The 18,965-nt window shown below is 44.5% G+C and overlaps 1 long non-coding RNA gene across 1 annotated transcript; it reads right to left on the bottom strand.

Annotated features, from left to right (window-relative positions):
- Window positions 1–12,264: 12,264 nt before the first annotated feature.
- On the bottom strand, window positions 12,265–18,418 carry LOC147010931 (uncharacterized). The gene is made up of 3 exons (XR_015052204.1): window positions 17,824–18,418; window positions 17,562–17,738; window positions 12,265–12,498 (listed from the first exon to the last, which is right to left on the bottom strand). It is a non-coding gene; the product is annotated as an uncharacterized LOC147010931 (long non-coding RNA).
- Between the last annotated feature and the right edge of the window lie 547 nt (window positions 18,419–18,965).

The following is an 18,965-nucleotide window of genomic DNA, read 5'->3' as shown; positions in this document are numbered from 1 at the left end:
GGCTCCCTGCTGACGTTCTCAAAGCTAAGTTTCCGGTTGTTATTTGTCCCGTTTTAACTGTTTAATTTTCTCACCTACATGTTACTGTGTGTTGCTAGTTCGGTTTTGTTTCAAAAATCGTGCTATTTTGTGAGTATTTTTGTCGACGTTCTTACCTGTGCTTGAGGCCTAGGCGTAGGCTTGAGGCCTACCGGTTCCACTCGGTGTTCGATCGTTTTTTTTTTGTTTGTTTTTTCTCCCCATTACCTTCATTTTCTATCCTCCCCATTACCTTCATTTTCTATCCTCCCCATTACCTTCAATTTTGATCCTCCCCACTTTCCAAACATCCCCCATTCTCCCAAATAATCTCTTTCTTATCTCAAAAAAAAAAAAAAAAAAAAATAAATAAATAAATAAATACCCTACAACAACAACACGCTCACCTTCTCCCGATTCTGCTTCTTCTTCTTCCTCTTAACTTCCTCCTCGTCTTCTTCCTCGATTTTTTTTTTTTTTTTTTACACTTCCATGATCTAATCTGTTGAACTCTCTCATATATTAATATTAACAACAACAACAACAACAAAAAATATATATATATATACACCCAACAACAACAACACGCTCACCTTCTCCCGATTCTGCTTCTTCTTCTTCTTCCTCTTAACTTCCTCCTCGTCTTCTTCCTCGATTTTTTTATTTATTATTTATTTATTTATTTGTTTATTTATTTATTTATTTATTTAAACACTTCCATGACCTAATCTGTTGAACTCTCTCATACATTATTTTTAACAACAAAAACGATCTTATAATGCTTCATCTTCCTCTCTCACACATGTGGTACTCTTTACTGTTTCACAATGCACTATTCTTCTATTTTAACAGACTGCTCTCATTTCGAGCTCTCCTTCATTCCTTGCCTAAAAAATCCAACTATTACAGCGCTTCTTCTCTCCATGCTCTGAATTCGCCTTCATTGCATCCATCAAGAATTGTGTTAAATCGCATCTCTGACCTAAAACTTTTAAAAACCACAGTTTGCCATGGATGTTCGCTTTCCATCAAACATTCTTTTTTTCCAAATTCAGTGCCAACTCACCCCCCTCACCCCTCACTCTCACTCTCAAAGCAACCATCCCACTCTTCTCCCTCCAAGCCTCCCTCTCACCTCTCTCAAAAATTCCCCCCTCACCTTTCTCCCACCTTTCATCCCCCACACTCTTCCTTCTCAAAGTTGCCCCCCCTCTCATCCACCAACCTGCCTCCCTCCACTGCCCTCTCACCTCCATCTCTTCACTCCACCTCCTCAAATCCTCAACTGCCTTCTTCCTTGTCTCTTGTACCCCCTCTCCCCCAGCACCACAGAACCTTTTCTCCTCCTCATTCGGCCCCCTCCCCTCGCTGTTCTGCAATACCCCACACTCCTTCAGCAACCCTCCTTACCTGCCCCCCTCGTCCCTTGTCCTAGCCTCCCCCTCCCCCTCCACCTCCTGCACCCAAAGCCTCCTCCCCTTCCTCTTCATTAAAAGTGTGGACCTCAAATATCCGGGGCCTTCGCTCAAACCTTTCAGATCTTTCCATACAGGTTGCCACTGACAAACCAGACATTATCTGCCTAACAGAAACTTTCCTCTCCCAAGACGTGTCTGACTCCCAAGTATCTCTCCCTGGCTACTCCCTCTTACGGTATGACAGACCTGAGCCTCGTCCTGGTGGAGGTGTTGCTCTCTTCATCAAAGACTCTATTCCTCACTCTCCATGCACTGCTCTCACTCCCCCACACCCCCAGGAATACCTCTGGCTTCGGCTTCCCCTCCACTCCCACCTCATGTTTATATGTGTACTGTACCGTCCACCGAACAGTGATGACTACATCTACACCTCACTATCCGAAAACATGGACCATCTTCTATCTTCTCATCCAAACTCTCTCTTCCTCTTATGTGGTGACTTCAATTGTCATCACGCCAGTTGGCTAGGTGTGGGTACCTCTCTCACCTGCCATGGCACCTCAGCAAAAGCTTTCTGCGACTCATTGGGACTGACTCAATCGGTCAACTTCCCGACCCGGATCTCAACCAATGGTACTCCATCTCTTCTGGATCTGATTTTGACAAATTTCCCTGACAATATCTGCTGCTCTTCCTTCGCTCCAATTGGTTCTTCTGACCACGTCCTTGTTAAAGTGGACATCTCTCTGGCTGTTATCAGAGAACCACCTCACCGCCGTCGAGTCTGGCATTTCACTCAAGCCGACTGGCAGGGTCTCCGAGCAGCCATCAAACTTACAGACTGGTCTCCTATCACTACTTTCTCAAACATCAACTCATCCTGGGAATTCTTTCAAAGAAACTTGCTCTCCCTCATGCACAGATTTATCCCCTCTCGTGTTCAGTTGTCTTACCCTTCCTCCCGCCCTTGGTTTACTGAAGCTTGTGGTGAGGCAGTTGTCCTGAAACAACTTGCCTTTGCCTCATGGAAAGCAAACCCAACTGAGGGCAATCTCAGTTCTTTCCACAAAGCTCGGAACAAGTGTGTATCTACCCTCAGGAGAGCCAGAAAACAACATCTTTCTCATCTCAAGTCTGAACTCTCAAACCTCTCTCCCTCCTCAAAATCCTGGTGGCGTTTAATCAAATCTGTTTCTGGTGTATGTTCCCCCTCCATCCCCTCCCTTACCTCAAATGGCCGCACTGCTGATTCCACACGTGATAAAGCTGAATGTCTAAACTCGGTGTTTGCAGCTAAATCTTGTGTCCTAAACCCATCACTATCTCTACCCACTTTACCCAGTCGCACCCAACTGTCCCTGGACTCTGTATCCTTTTCTCCTGACAAGGTGGAGAGCTTGCTTTCAAACCTCAAGTCAGATTCTGCAACCGGTCCAGACGGCATCAGCCCACGTGTCCTCAAAGCCTGCTCTTCTGCTCTTGCTCACCCTCTCTCTGTTCTATTCACCCTCTCATTTGCCCAAGGTCATCTGCATCTGCTTGGAAATCTGCTAACATCACTGCCCTGCATAAAAAAGGTGCAAAAACAGATCCCTGTAACTACAGAGCAATCAGCCTTCTCCCAATCATCAGCAAGGTGATGGAATCCATCATCGCCTCAGATATGAAATCCTTCCTCTTCTCCAATGGCTTGATTTCCAATCATCAATTTGGTTTCAGACCAGGTCACTCTACCCTGGATATGCTGCTTCTGCTCTCCCATCAATGGATGGAGGTCCTCAATGCCAGACAGGAAATCCGAGCCGTATCCCTGGACATATCACGTGCTTTTGACACAGTCTGGCACCCTGCCCTACTCACCAAACTCTCTTCCCATGGTATTCAAGGCCATCTCCACTCATGGCTCGCAGACTTCCTCTCCTGTCGCAGTCAACGTGTGGCCCTAAATGGAGTTCTTTCATCCCCTCTTCCTGAGCAGGCTGGAGTTCCTCAAGGTAGCGTTCTGGGCCCTGTTCTTTTTCTGGTTTTCATCAATGATCTCTCGGACTCTCTGGAAAATCCTCTATTTCTCTTTGCCGACGACTCCACCCTCTGCCGTACCATCTGTCATCCCTCAGATCGGCAAGCAGCAGCTTCTTGACTCGCTGCAGATCTGGATAAAATCACAAACTGGTCCAACACGTGGAACATGTCTTTCAATCCAGACAAATCTCACACTCTCACGATGTCTCTTCGAAAGGACCGTTTACAAAACCCCCCCATCCACTTTCTCAACAATCCTCTGGAAGAAGTCTTTTCTTTCAAGCTTCTAGGTCTCACTATCTGCCATGACCTTTCCTGGGAAAGTCACATTTCCAACCTCGCCTCAAAAGCCAGTCGCCGACTGGGAATCCTCCGTCGTGCTAAGTCCTTCCTCGGCCCTCTTGAGCTCCTGACCACTTACAAAGCTTTTGTCCATAGCCTGATGGAGTACTGTTCTCCCCTCTGGGCTGGTGCTCCTGCCTCCCACCTTTCTCGGCTTCACGCTGTCGAAACCAGGGCATTTAAGATCATCGGCATCTCCCGCAATGAAGCTGAGTCTTTGGGCCTCTCACTCCATCACCGCAGGTTGGTCAGTGGTCTTTCTGTCTTCTACCGACTCCTCTCCAGCCTTGCCCCCCCTGCTCTCTCTGCGATTTGTCCCCACCACATTTCCACAGGGCGCTCAAGGTCCGCCAACAACCCCCTTCTGGTAAAACTACCAAAATCACGAATCACTGCCCATCTTCACTCTTTCATTCCTCTTTTTTCCCGCCTTTGGAATAAACTTCCTCACTCTATTCTTTCCCATTCTTCCCTCCAGGCTTTCAAAACAGCTGTTCACCACCACCTCTTATCTTCCCCCATCCAAATCCTCGATCTTTTCTACCCCCGATAATCCACCCAAGCCCACTTCCTTCATTTCTCCTACTTTCCTTCCTGAAAGTCCCTGAAATGTCCATATTCTCTTCGCCATGTTCCCCGTCCCATCCCCATCCCTCTCCCTTCCACGGTTCACCTAATGTGTCTGTTCCCCACTGTTTTGTCCCTTCCACTCCCGCCCCTCTTGTCTCATGGCTCCTTGCTGTGAGTTGTGTGTTAGCTCTCATACGAGCCTCGACCAAGGTATACAAAAAAAAAAAAACATACATTCAGATACCAGAATCAAGTCAATAGCTGCATTACGTCCAGAGATAATAGCAAATGTATATTTCAAGTGGCGGCCATTTTGAAATCCAATATGGCGGACATAAAGAGAGAATTTCAAGTGGCCCAATATCTGAAAATGTTCGCAACATATTAATGTAAATTTGTGCCAAATTTGGTGCTTGTATCACAAAATGCACAATTCTTTTGAATATTTGGGCTAAGCCGCCCCACTAAGTTGCAACATAGAGTGGTAACAATTATATGACCCAACTGAACCCAATGTGATAAGCTAGGTAATGGTGAAAACAATGTTGGGGCAAGGTAACGAAACACCAAGTGCCACAATTCTTGCAGAGTCATAGATGAAGTTCATGGTGGAAATTTGTGGCAAGGTTGTTGACATCTTGTTGTGGCATGCTGCTTATCCGTGGCATGAAAGGGACCTACGATGGCATTAGTTGTGAATTCAGGAATCCACTTCACAGGGTGGGGCCCCAGGAATGTTGTCACAGTCCACCCCAAGGTAATACTAGTGTCACTTATGGGAAACACAAAGAAGAAAATCATTTTCTTCGTACTTTCGGTACATCAATCAGAGACAACATGCTGGCAGACATTCCAATGATGCAACAGAGGGTGGTGACAATTATGTTGCTCTGCTATTCCCAGTGTCACAAGCAAGATAACGACGAAAACGATGTTGGGCATATTGTAGTCACATCATGCCTCCCCCCATGTCAAATTGGAGGGAATCGAGCACCTGGTGCCACAATTTCTGCATAGTCTTGGATGAATACCACCACGGTGGTCGAAACATCTAACCTGAGCCATACCTTGCTGGATACCTGTGCTCGGTGGTGCTTCAATTTTTATCTGCGACATGTCACAGGAATATAAGTTTCTTCTTCTTCTTCTTGTAGATCGATTTTTGAAATGTGCACCCATTGGTCGGACAGCTGCTGGACCACACCCACATCTGTCACTTGACTCCAACCACCATAGCACCCAGACAAAATGATATGGCCGCCATGGTTTTCTGGTGGGCCGAACACATTAGGCCTGTAGATCTATGATTATACACTGTCCGGCTTTGTTGCCTCAGATTTCCATCGGCTTTGTTTGGGTCAAGTGTTAATCACGATGAAGGACCTCGAAAAACTCATTCATTTAATCTTATTCTTATTCATTTAATCTATATAATCTTATTCATTCACATGGGAACAAGGGACAGACATGGCTCCATGTAATCTTATTCATTCACATGGGAACACAGGACAGACACGGCTCTATCTCAATTTATTCATTCACATGGGAACACAGGACAGACACGGCTCCATGTAATCTTATTCATTCACATGGGAACAAGGGACAGACACGGCTCCATGTAATCTTATTCATTCACATGGGAACAAGGGACAGACACGGCTCCATGTAATCTTATTCATTCACATGGGAACAAGGGACAGACACGGCTCCATGTAATCTTATTCATTCACATGGGAACACAGGACAGACACGGCTCTATCTCAATTTATTCATTCACATGGGAACACAGGACAGACACGGCTCTATCTCAATTTATTCATTCACATGGGAATGTGGGGCAGACACAGCTCTATCTAATCTTATTTATTCACATGGGAACATGTTACAGACACCGCTCGATATAATCTTATTCAATCACATGGTAACACGTCACAGACACGGCTCTATCTAATCTTATAAATTCATTGGAAACACGGGACAGACACAGCTCTGGCTCTATCTACCCTTATTTATGCACATGGGACCACGGGACCGACACGGCTCTATCTAATCTTATTCATTCACATGGGACCACGGGACCGACACGGCTCTATCTAATCTTATTCATTCACATGGGACCACGGGACCGACACGGCTCTATCTAATCTTATTCATTCACATGGGACCACGGGACCGACACGGCTCTATCTAATCTTATTCATTCACATGGGACCACGGGACCGACACGGCTCTATCTAATCTTATTTATTCACATGGGACCACGGGACCGACACGGCTCTATCTAATCTTATTCATTCACATGGGACCACGGGACCGACACGGCTCTATCTAATCTTATTCATTCACATGGGACCATGGGACCGACACGGCTCTATCTAATCTTATTCATTCACATGGGACCACGGGAACGACACGGCTCGATCTAATCTTATTTATTCACATGGGAACACGGGACCGACACGGCTCTATCTAATCTTATTCATTCACATGGAACCACGGGACCGACACGGCTCTATCTAATCTTATTCATTCACATGGGACCACGGGACCGACACGGCTCTATCTAATCTTATTCATTCACATGGGACCACGGGACCGACACGGCTCTAAATAATCTTATTCATTCACATGGGACCACGGGACCGACACGGCTCTATCTAATCTTATTCATTCACATGGGACCACGGGACCGACACGGCTCTATCTAATCTTATTCATTCACATGGGAACACGGGACAGACACGGCTCAAGGTTAATGAGATAGATTCGGCAATGGAATCCAAGTCATGGCTAATGATTATTTTTATTCTCAGACACAGCTTTCACCACATGGACACCTGGAACACGAGCAAGGATGAGGGAGATGAGTGGACAGAGGAGGCAAAAAATGTGTTTTGTGTTTTGTGTGAGCAGGCAGAAAAAGAAAATGTGTTTTGTGTTTTGTGTGAGCAGGCAGAAAAAGAAAATGTGTTTTGTGTCGCAGGTTGTGATCACAGTGTAGTCATTCTTGTTTAATATCTGTCTCTGGTGTTCTGCCTGAAGTGTATTTACGGTGCTACCAAAACACTCTCATGGAAGGATTACACTAGGTGGTTTGCTTTTACCTTCCCAGCAAGATCAATGCAGAAATATTGAATTTGTTCCAGGGTGCTGGTGATAACTCACCTACTCTTCGCCAAAGATGTTGTGGGATCATTATCATCCACAAACAAATGCAAACAGATGGGACACCTGGTTTAACGTCCATCTGAGGGACGTCGCACTTTGTGATGCAGGTAGGGAATTGTATTGTAGTTGGTTGGAGTGGGGCGGGGTGGGGGGTTGAGGACTTGGGATCGGGTCGGGGAGGTTGAGGACTTGGGGTTGGTGGGAGAGGATTGAGGATTTGAGTTTGGGGGTAGAGAGTTGAGAACTTGGGGTGGGTGGAGTTGAGGAATTAAAAGGATGAAAAGTAGAAGTGAAAGGCATGTTTCAATATGAAAGGCATGTTTGAATAACGTTATGAGTATGCTGTCATGGCCACACCGGTTAAGTTAATTCCCCCAACCCGATTGTCGTGGACAGGTGGTTAGCACCGACCTGGCCATATCGCCGAACGATTTCCCTTGGAGGCGAACAACAGAGTTCCTGAGAGATTATATTACTCACGGGACAGGAGGCAGTGAAGCACGTACCAGAAGCATTCAAATCAAATATCTGCAATGGTAATAATTAGGGTACCCTGTCAGTACAGGGTACCCTATTGTTTTTCTTAAGATTATTTCTTTATTTTTTTTTCTTATTTTTCTTTTTCCGCCGGCATTTTGCACCCTTTTTCGCTTTAAAAATCATTTTCTCTGGGACACTAAGACCAATCGACATGAAATTTTCACCAAAGTAAAGTATCTTTTTTGATAGCACAATCACGTTATAATTATGACGTCATTGGTCACGTGGTGCGGTCGCCATCTTGAAAAAAGCGATAAACTTTGGACATCTGTATCTCGGAAACTGTGCAATGGAAAAAATTTTCGTTTGATACATTTTACTAAGGTCCCTATGGCGAACACGTGTGATTTTTCGTGACGTCATAGGTGAAGCGATATACCGGTGAAAATTCGTCAAGAACGCCGTATAGGAAAAATCTGAAAAATTTTGAGCATCATCTATGCCTAAAGTCACCGATGAAAATGTTTTTCTTGACGTCATCGATGACGTATTTCGGCCACCATCTTGTTTTTTAGTGTTTTTTAAAAAAAATCTTCTTCTCCAGAAGGGCTGGACAGATTGAGGCGAAACTTGACAGATATATTACCCTATAGGTCCTCTTTCAACTTTGTTAATTTCTTCTTGATTGGTCACATGGTTTGGCAGCCATCTTGAAAAAACCCTAAAACCTTCAAACATCTTCTCCAGAAGCACTGGTCCAATGAAGGCGAGATTTCAGAACTATATTCGTGACATGTATGCGATGCAAGTTTGTTAATTTCGAAGTGATAGGTCACATGGTTTGGCCGCCATGTTGGATTTAAGAAAATATTAAATAATGTTTTCTCTGGAATTTCATAAGTCATCGAAGCGAAAATTTGCAAGTTCCTTCCTCCCTCAAGTCTGCATACATGGTAAAAATTTTTACCTCAGAAGTCACATGGTTTGGCGGCCATCTTGGATAGAAAAATAGACCTTATCCGATTTACACGAAACTTCACACACTTGTTCGGGTCGACGATGGAAAGCAGAATTTAAATTTATGATATCATAGGTCACAAGGTTCGGCAGCCATCTTGGATTGAAAATGAATAAATTTTAAAAATCTTCTTCTCCAGAAGGGCAAGACAGAAGGGCAAGACAAGACGACTGAACAGATCCAGGCGAAACTCCACCACTATGACCGCCTCTCCATGACGAATAAAAAGTTCTCACCCCCTTTTGAGGTACGACACAACGTTTGGCAGCCATAGTGGATTGAAGGAAAAATATTAATTAATGTTTACTTTGGAACTACTGCATCAATAAATGTGAAACATCACCTTTATGGTGTAACAGTCATGCGGAATGAGGGTTTGAAATTTCAACGGGATCGGGCGCAGGGTTTGGCAGCCATGTTGTTTTTAAGAAAAATATTAAATAATGTTTTCTCTGGAACTGCTTAACCTAGCGAAGCGAAAATTGGCAGTTATCGTCTGTGATGGTGTTTGCACATTTGGTGAAAATTATGACGTCACAAGTCACATGGTTTGGCCGCCATTTTGGATTGAAGGATAAATATTAATTAATGTTTACTCTGGAACCGCTACTTCTATATATACGAAACTTCAAATTTGTAATTTAGCTGACATGTGAAACAAAAGTTTAAAATTTCAACCGGATCGGTCACGCGGTTTGGCAGCCAGAATTATTTAATTATTTTAATCTGTTCACCAGTAATAAGGAAATTGAACGCTTTGTGCTGCCCGGTTCGGCACTCGTCTTCTGCGCCATCTCGAAGCAGGCCTGTGTTTGTATCACCATTAAATCATGTTTTCTCTGGCACCGCTTTTCCGATGAATGCGAAACTTTGCGACTATGATTTAAGTCTCATGTTGTATCAGTTGTGTCAAAGGCGGACACGTCTGGGTACCCGGTCATCACTGCCAGCAGTTATAAAGTGGCAGTTCTAGTTCAAATTGTAATTATAAAAACAGAAGGTGAAGGAAAACTAAATTCCTATTTGAAGCGCCTCCACACAGACTTTAACAGACAAGAAGATAGAATAAATAAAAGAAAAATCCTCCCTTTCTCCCGGCACTGAGCTTTTGGTCCAGAAGTGATCGTTTAGAGCTTGACGATCGAACCGTGGCATACTGTGCGGGAAACCGCAACCAAAATGGTGCCGAGCTGCTCTCTGGGCGGGAAATGTACTTGAGGTATTGGTGTGGCGGTATTCAAAGCTCGGACTCAGAAACTGCCGTGCAGCTTATTTTCACGAGCGAATATACAGACTGTTCCTCTCTTGTACCAGGTCTGTTCACACCACGATCGCCCTCCCTCCTCCTCAACCATATGACGAGACGATTTCTGAGGCGTGATCAGGCCATGAGGCACGCTCTTCTTCCCTCCTCAGAAATGTACACACTTCACAGCTCAGCCGAACAGTCAATGACTGGCATCTTGCTCCAGCACATGGGCAAATTCACACAGCATGAACATGAGAATCGTGCACCTTCTTTGTTGTGTCAAGGAGAAGCAACCGTAATGCCCTTCTTGTCCAACAGCCATCTCCTCACTCGCTTCTCTCCCGAACCTTCTGATGTCCACCGATCAAACATAAGCCTTGGGGCGTGGCAAGTTGGCACGAAGCTGAGAAGGCAGTGTTTCTGCCTGCTCAGAATGTGCAGCTCCGTTGTTGTTTTAAAGACGTGATTCCTGTTTATCGCCGGTCTTGTAAACGCAACAACATAGGAAAAGGTCACAGGGAGCAATCACATACTTGGAGAAATTAGCGTTAATCCTTTCCGAATTAACACAGCACCGCCCCCCCCCCCCCCCCACGCGGAGATTCATAACAACTTAAGCTGACAGTTTCACAACTGAAATTACACCGATATGTCTCCTGCTCGTCCACGGGCCATGCTACTCTATACAATCTTAACTTTGCTATGAAATTCCTCCATCTACCCCCACAACCATAACAATACATTATGGCAGGGCTGGTTTAAACACTAGGCAAAGTAGGCGGTCGGCTCGAGCAGCAAAATTTAGGGGCAGCCAAAGAATGAATGAAAAAATATTGATTAAATGATATAAATAAACGACGAGACTGTTTATGTGTTTTTTCTTTAATACGAACTGTTAACGTCCAGCTCCACAAGACAAGCGACCTCCCAGGGGACATCAGAAGTCGCCTATATACTACACCCTGCGATCTTTACCGTGAACTCAACCTGAAAACAGTAGTTTTATTCATACCAATGCACAATATTCATTTTCGAAAGTTAATTGTGGTTGGGGGGGGGGGGGTGGCACGAAGCTGAAGATTCGTCGAGGGTCCCGAAAACTCCGAAAAGCGAGGTAACCGTGCTATGCATGGAAGGGACCCCTTAAGCAAACAGACAATGTGAAAACGGCGAATGCCAAACCATCAAGCAATAAATTACACATTCCTGTGCCACCTTTAGTCGAACATCAGGCATGGACAGCCGGTTCATGAAGGACTTGGGCAAAAAAAAAAAACTTGCTGCAGTTGACCTCAACAGACAGTGTGGGTATAATGTTTCTTTCTCTATGCAGTCAATGGCGAAACTGCAAATGCCAAATCTGCGAATGTGAGCGAAAAATTGAGGCATCTTATGGGTGGAAACCAAGAATCTCAATTTTATTGAGAAATTGTCAAAGCTATGAATGTGCTTGCACGCAGAGAATGATCAGCGTAGTTCGGGTGGAAACTCAAACGCATCGTTTGTTGAATTGAGATATTACCGAACCAGCGAATGTTTGCACATGCAGTAAATGGCGAAACTGCTAATGCCGAATCCGTTAATATGTTTACATGGGGGGGGAGAGAGAGAGAGAGAGAGAGAGAGAGAGAGAGAGAGAGAGAGAGAGAGAGAGAGAGAGAGAGAGAGAGAGAGAGAGAGAGAGAGAGAGAGAGAGAGAGAGAGAGAGAGAGAGAGAGAGAGAGAGAGAGAGAGAAAGAGAGACAGAAAGAGAGACAGAAAGAGAGAGAGAGAGAGAGAGAGAGAGAGAGAGAGAGAGAGAGAGAGAGAGAGAGAGAGAGAGAGAGAGAGAGAGAGAGAGAGAGAGAGAGAAAGAGAGACAGAAAGAGAGACAGAAAGAGAGACAGAGAGAGACAGAGAGAGACAGAGAGAGACAGAGAGAGAGAAAGAGACAGACAGACGGAGAGAGGGAGAGAGGGAGAGAGGGAGAGAGGGAGAGAGAGAGACTTTTGTATGTTTTTATGATAAAAATAGAAAAGAAATCCCCAAATGAGAGTTACATTTTCATTTCAGAGAAAGAAGGAAAGCCAAGAAACAATTTCTGAAGAAAGGAAAGGATGAATCAGGTGGATTATATACAAAACATTTCACAAAAGGATAAACGTTCCTCTCGGACTTTGCAAATAACTTCTTTTCACACCATTTTGATTCGAACTGTGGTAATCTTCCAGTTACTGAAAAGAAAGCAAAATCCAATTTAACACGACTCATTACAAGGTTTTGGAACAAGAACAAAGCATCTTCATCATTTACTCCAACACCATCAAGTTTTCTTTTCCTCGAATTGTATACTGCCATCTTTGCCTGAGCAAGCAGGAAATTAGCTAACACAGCATTGGAATTTTTGTGTGGGATATCCAATCCATAGATGAACACACAAGTGTTAAAAATCAAACCAAACCTCACAAAACAATTCCGAAGTAAAATAAATAAAGGTGCCAACCGTTGGCATTCAACATAGATGTGAAAAAGGTTTTCAGATTTCTTACAAAAAGGACATTCATCGACAAGCAGATTTGAAAAACGGTGTAACAAGTGATTAGAAGGAAGGATCCAGTGTACTAGTCTCCATTGGAGGTCGCCATGTCGTGGTGGTACAGGAGGGTGATAAAAAACCTTTCCAGTTAGGAAAATAAGGGGGAGAACAAGGTCAGAGGTCTCTCCATCGAACCTTCTGCTGTGTTATTTGCCGTTGCGAAAGAAATTTTACACAACCCAAATAAAGGTCTTTTTGTTTGGGAAGGCCATTGAAGCCTACGTTAAAAGGGGGACAAGGAAGAGGGCTGGCAAGAGAAAAAGCACATACAAGTTCAGGAAAGGTAGAGATAGAAGGTATTTGATGTGCATTTTGTTCATTGCTTTGGTGGTCCTGCTCCCAAGCAGGTGCAAGCTGTGTGCATGTCCAAAGCACACTACATAATATGCGTGCCACAATTCGAGAGGATCGCACACCGACCAGGCTTGCCAATGCATCAGCTCCGATCCAGCTGCCGTTTGGGCTGAGAAGATTTGCGACAGATTTAATGCCCTTGTCGGTAAAGCATTGAATAAAACACCTATCAGCAGGCATATCATGGAAAAATGAGTTGTAGAACAAAGGTTCTTCCAGAAACATGTTTCGTGTAATAATGTGTAGCTCTTGTTAGTGTCAGAGCTTGCCACGCATTTAGCATGCTCTGATAGAAACCAGAGAGGGGGGATGTGTCGATTTTGGAAAGGTCCATCAAGAAAAGAGAGTGGTCATAGCCAAGCCTCCCAGCCTGTTGCAAAAGGTGATGAGCAGCATTGACCCATGGTGGAGAGGGTCGCATGTACAGCATGCGAAGAGCAACCGAGAGTTGAAAGGCCATTAGCCGGCTCTTTTTGTCGACCAGGCCTTGTCCTCCATCGGTCAGTGGTAAACTGAGGACCCCAGGTCACAGCCAGTGTTTTCCGTCCCAGAAAAAGGACACGAAGCACTTCTGGAGCTGTTGAAGCAACACCGCTGGAGGATGCAGCACGAAGAACCTGTGCCATAAGGTAGAGGCCACAGTGTGTTGATGACCAAGACCCTTCCACGACATGACAGTTGTGTGATCAGACCTTTCCATTTTTGCAGTTTACCTTCAACAAACTAAGGCAGACCAGCCCAATTTTTTGCTACTGTGGTATTATTACCTAAGAACACTCCAAGGTATTTCACACCATCATTGGCCCATGACAGTGGAGCAGGAAGTCTTGGCACCAAGTAGCATAATGGACCGAGCCAAAGGGTGCTCGTTTTGTTCCATTTTACTTTGGCTGAAGAAGCCTTTTCAAATAAGGACAAACAATAACGAATGATGTTAACGTCATTGATATCTTGTATGAATACACACACGTCATCAGCGTATGCCAGTACCTTGGTGGGCCGTTCAAGCTGGGACAAACTAACCCCTGTTAGTCTACAGCGCAAAGAAACCAGTAGGGGTTCGATGGAGAGAGCATAAAGCAACCTGGAAAGAGGGAAACCTTGTCTAATTCCCTTGTTAATAGACAAAGGTGCAACAAGTTCATTGTTTATCTTAAGCACACTATAAATATTATTGTATAGTATTTTAATACTAGAACGGGCACTCAGTAGAGCGCATACCTTCACCAACGCTACATTTTGCCTACCCCAGAAACCGTTGATTGTGAGGGTATTTAATCCCATACCACATCTGCCATCTCATATGTGTTATGATAGCTTAAAACATTAAATTTCCTGTGTCATATCATCTATCACAAGATTGGGCATTGAATTCACAACATTTTGGCATTGGTTGCATGCAAATTGGATAAGAATTGACCGTGTTATGACTAAAACCGCACATTTTGCAATGTCATGACCCCCCTCCCCCCCGACCTTTGACTCCCAACCGCTAATAAGGGTTATTACGTCATTGTGTCATGTCACATATCAAAAGATGGGGCATTGAATTCTGAACATCTTGGCATTAGTTGCATGCAAATTGGATACAAATTGACCGCGCTATGGTAAAAAGACGATTTTGATCTTATCATGACCTTGACCTTGACCTTTGACCTGATCGCTCCCAAAATCTAATCAAATGGTCCTGCGATAATAACCAATCATCCCACCAAATTTGCTGCGATTCAGTTCAATACTTTTGGAGTTATGCGAATAACAAACAAACAAACAAACAAACACACATATTCACAAATAAATAAATAAATACACAGCGATCAAAACATAACCTTCGCAACAAAGTTTGCGAAGGTAATAAGAGATGAAGGTTGAACCAAGTCCAAACCGCTCAAGTACTTCGAAAAAGTACCGATGGTCAACACGGTCAAAGGCTTTCTCCTGATCAAGGAGAAGAAGTCCTAAATCTTTCGGGCTTTCCTTGCACAGTTCAATGATGTCTCTCACAAGGGAGATGTTATCAAAGATGGAACGTTTTGAGACACAGTAACATGGTTGCAAGTCCATCCAATCCAGGTGCTTTCCCAATGGCAAGGCCGTGCAGGGCAGTGCCAAGTTCATCCAAAGTAATGAGTCTTTCCAGTTGGGAACGCCCATCTGCACACAACACTGGCAGGCCTATGGAGATCGAGGCGACACTGACAGGATTTATTTGTTCCATTGAATATATTTTCGAAAAGTATTCCTTCACGAAAAGTTTGATTTCTGATTGTGTAAAGATAATGGATGAATCTGCTAATCGCAGCTGAGAAAGCTGTTTACTGGGAAGACGTTTCTCTAAGGAAAAGAAGTACTTGGTTGGTACGTCTGCCTCATTCAGGTGTCGCACCCTCATCCCAACTAAGGCACCATGTGCATTCCTCTCGGTTATTTCCTTTAATAAGGACTGTTTCTCAGTTAAGGTTTTTTGTATGTTACTATTATTTTGTCCGATGACCCGTCGGAGTTGTAAAACCTCTAACTGTAATATTTTCTTTACTTCATGGTCAGCCCTTGTTGAGAAAAACTGATACTGTTGACAGAACGCTTTAATTTGGGTTTTACTAAATCTCACCATATCAGCGGGTTAATGGAATGGCTTCGCTTCGGTTCTCGGAGAGCCGTCCAGAAGGATTCAAAGGCCTGAGTGAAGTTGAGGTTTTCTAGTAAACTGTTATTGAATTTCCAATGAGAGCTCCCTGGACATGGTTTAGAAAGTTGAATAAAGACTCGAGCTGGGGAATGGTCGGAGAAACCAGAAGGCACGATATCGGATTTATAAACTCCATGTTATAAATGAGAATTTACATAGATGCGATCGAGCCTCGCAAGTGAGATGTGGTTGTTTAAACAATGACACCATGTATAAGACTGATCAGAAGGGTGCTGCACGCGCCAAATATCATGAAGATTATATTTTGCAATGATGTTTGCACAAAGTTTTGCATTACATGGTTGGGGTTCTGGCCTGTTCCAGTCAAATGAAGCATTAACAGTACAGTTAAAATCGCCACCAATAATTGGACAAGTCTGCAAATCCAGTGTTTACAGAAATTTTCTCAGTTCGGTGAAAAGGAGATCCGCTCGTCATTTTTGCTTGGAGCGTACACATTGAGAATTGTGAACTTGACCTGGTTGATGGAGAAGGTCACAGAGGCAGATGTCCATCAATAATACTCGTAAATTTAAGGCAGGACGGATGGAAATGTTTCCATAAGACAAACATTATGCCTGCCTTCAACGTGGAGTTGTTACTGAAGAAACATTCCTTGTCCATAAATAGTCGCTGCTGAGCCTGAACAGATCGGACAGCATGGGTCTCTTGTAACAAAGCTATGTCAAGACCGTTGACCTCTTCCAACTGTTTAATTTGGATCTTGCGGAGCGGACTCCCACCACCATTAACATTTATTGTTCCAATCTTGAAACTGGCCATGAGAAAAATAACAGCTTCTAAGAATAAGATCAGAAGTGGGATAATTGATTAGAATCCCTTTTCGCCTTGGCAATCAATTTTTTTTAAGTGGAGACAGTGTGTCTGGCTTACGTACGATAACCGAATAAGTCAGGCTTACGTACGATAGCCTGAGCACACTCAAGGAAGGACGGTAGATCTGGAAAGTATTCTGTCAGGTTTATATTGCGTTTCCTGTATGTATTTTGTAATAAGAGTCTTATTTGTTCAGGGGGGGGGGGGGGTAGGACTTTGACTGGTGAGCTTCTCCACCATTTCCACCTGATTGTTCCTGTTTGCTTCCTCCAGGTCAGATTCGTCAGAATCGGTTTTAGTTTCCGAGTTACACAAGCTTGTACCGTCATGCATATCGATACTGTGGTCAGTATTGATACACGGATTTGTACTGGTTACCACATCTATGTGCTCTTCCATTGTGGGAACATCTGGTGAAGTAACGGAAATAATCGGGGGAGTTGATGAAACGAAAACACCATCAGTGGATGCAGAGATCTCGCTTCCCTCAACCGTAACAGTGTTATCGACCTCCAACGGCGTGGAGGTATACAGTACTTTGGGGGTCTCTCGTAAAACATCCATTTTAACGTTTCCTGCGTTTCCAGCTTCACCACGTGATGAAATGGGAGCAGTAACAGGGTTAACATTTGTTTCACTATTTCCCCCTGACAAGGATTCAGGGTTAACATTTACCGAAGTGACAGCAGGTTCATCACGAGTGGTCTGTGTATCACAGTCAATGGACTTTCCAATGGGAGAGTTTTTAACGAGTGAAACAGTTTAATTTACTGCGATAACAGGTAAAGCGGTCTCCGTAAGGGAGACGTCGATGTCCTCACCGGCAAGTAGGGTAAACTTGTTGGCCGAAGGTACCGGGTCCATACCGGGTCCATTCCGGGTCCATACCGGGTTCATACCGGGTCCATACCGGGTCCATACCGGGTCCATTCCGGGTCCATTCCGGGTCCATACCGGGTCCATTCCGGGTAAACATTGTCAAGTGACGTCAGTCACAACTGCAGGAACATTACCGACAGATTCCTCGTTTGTAAATGCCACCTTCTTCTGGGTTAAACGACCATCAGGTAAAGTCTTTCTCACCCTTGATGAAACGATGGTGAAACCATCCCAAACATTCGTTTTGCTGTTTGGACTATCGGGTTGGGAGGACTGGGTGTTATTACCAGACACGGGATTCGCTTCCTTCACAGGCGAGGAAGAAGAAGAAGACGTATCCTTGTTGACGAGGTTTGTTTCATCATTTGACGAAGTCGCCTTTGGGCAAGATCGTTTCAAGTGTCCGAAATTACCACATTCGAAACATTTCAGGGTGACAGTGGTTACGTCGACTTGGTAATCGTGATTATCAATTTTGAGTTTTAAAACGATGTTCAAGGTTCTTTCAGCGTTAGAGGGAGGAATTACCACATAAGCTTGTCTCCGAAAAGACATCACATGCTTCACCCAGTCGGCCTGGCTACGTAAAGGTAACATGATGATCTCAGAAACCACAGAACCATAACGAGATAGTTCGGAGATCAGCGTCTGATTCTTCAGGAAAGGAGCGTTCGAGATCATGACCTTCACGGCCGGTGTGTCGAGAGGGGACACGAGCACGAAATGTCTGTCGTCTGTTGATCGTCCAGTCGATATGATTTAGTGAACCAGTTCTGTCTCAGACATGAAGATTACCACACGTTTGTTCATTCTCGAAGCTGCACGAACTTTGTCAGTACCGACTACGTTTCCTGTAGCGATAACGAGATCCTCGACGCTGACGTCGTCGGGCGGGACACAGACGACGCCATGTTTTCGTGTTAATGCTTCAAATGCCGAATAACGGGAATACGAAGTCATGTTTAGGAGGGGGGAGGAGGGGTGATTGCTCTCGTGCAGTAATTAAATACGAGCCGAGACAGGTTTCCAAAGGAAATAAACACAGCCTTAGTGAGGAAAAAACGATCAGTTGAAGGCCCGGGATGGGCCGCCAACGAAAAGCTATCCACAAGATGATGTGGGCTCTTTCTCTCTATCTTGGGGAAAAGGTATGCGAGGAGAAAACAGGGGGATGGGGAGGGAAGGAGATGAACCGAAGGGGTAACCGTGAAATAACAAGGACAGATGGGTGGGGTGACAACGGCACGAGGGAAGGCTGGAGCGCGAGGGAAGGCTGAAGCGTGAGGTCTAATAAAGAGGGGAGGGTGGGAGCACAAATAACGATGTGTAGAAGGAAACAAAGGAAG

Source organism: Eptatretus burgeri, chromosome 16, assembly GCF_056783735.1.
Source record: "Eptatretus burgeri isolate ZD-2024b chromosome 16, Ebu_testis_v1, whole genome shotgun sequence".
Lineage (NCBI taxonomy): Eukaryota > Metazoa > Chordata > Myxini > Myxiniformes > Myxinidae > Eptatretus > Eptatretus burgeri.
This window is presented reverse-complemented; position numbering and strand designations above follow the sequence as displayed.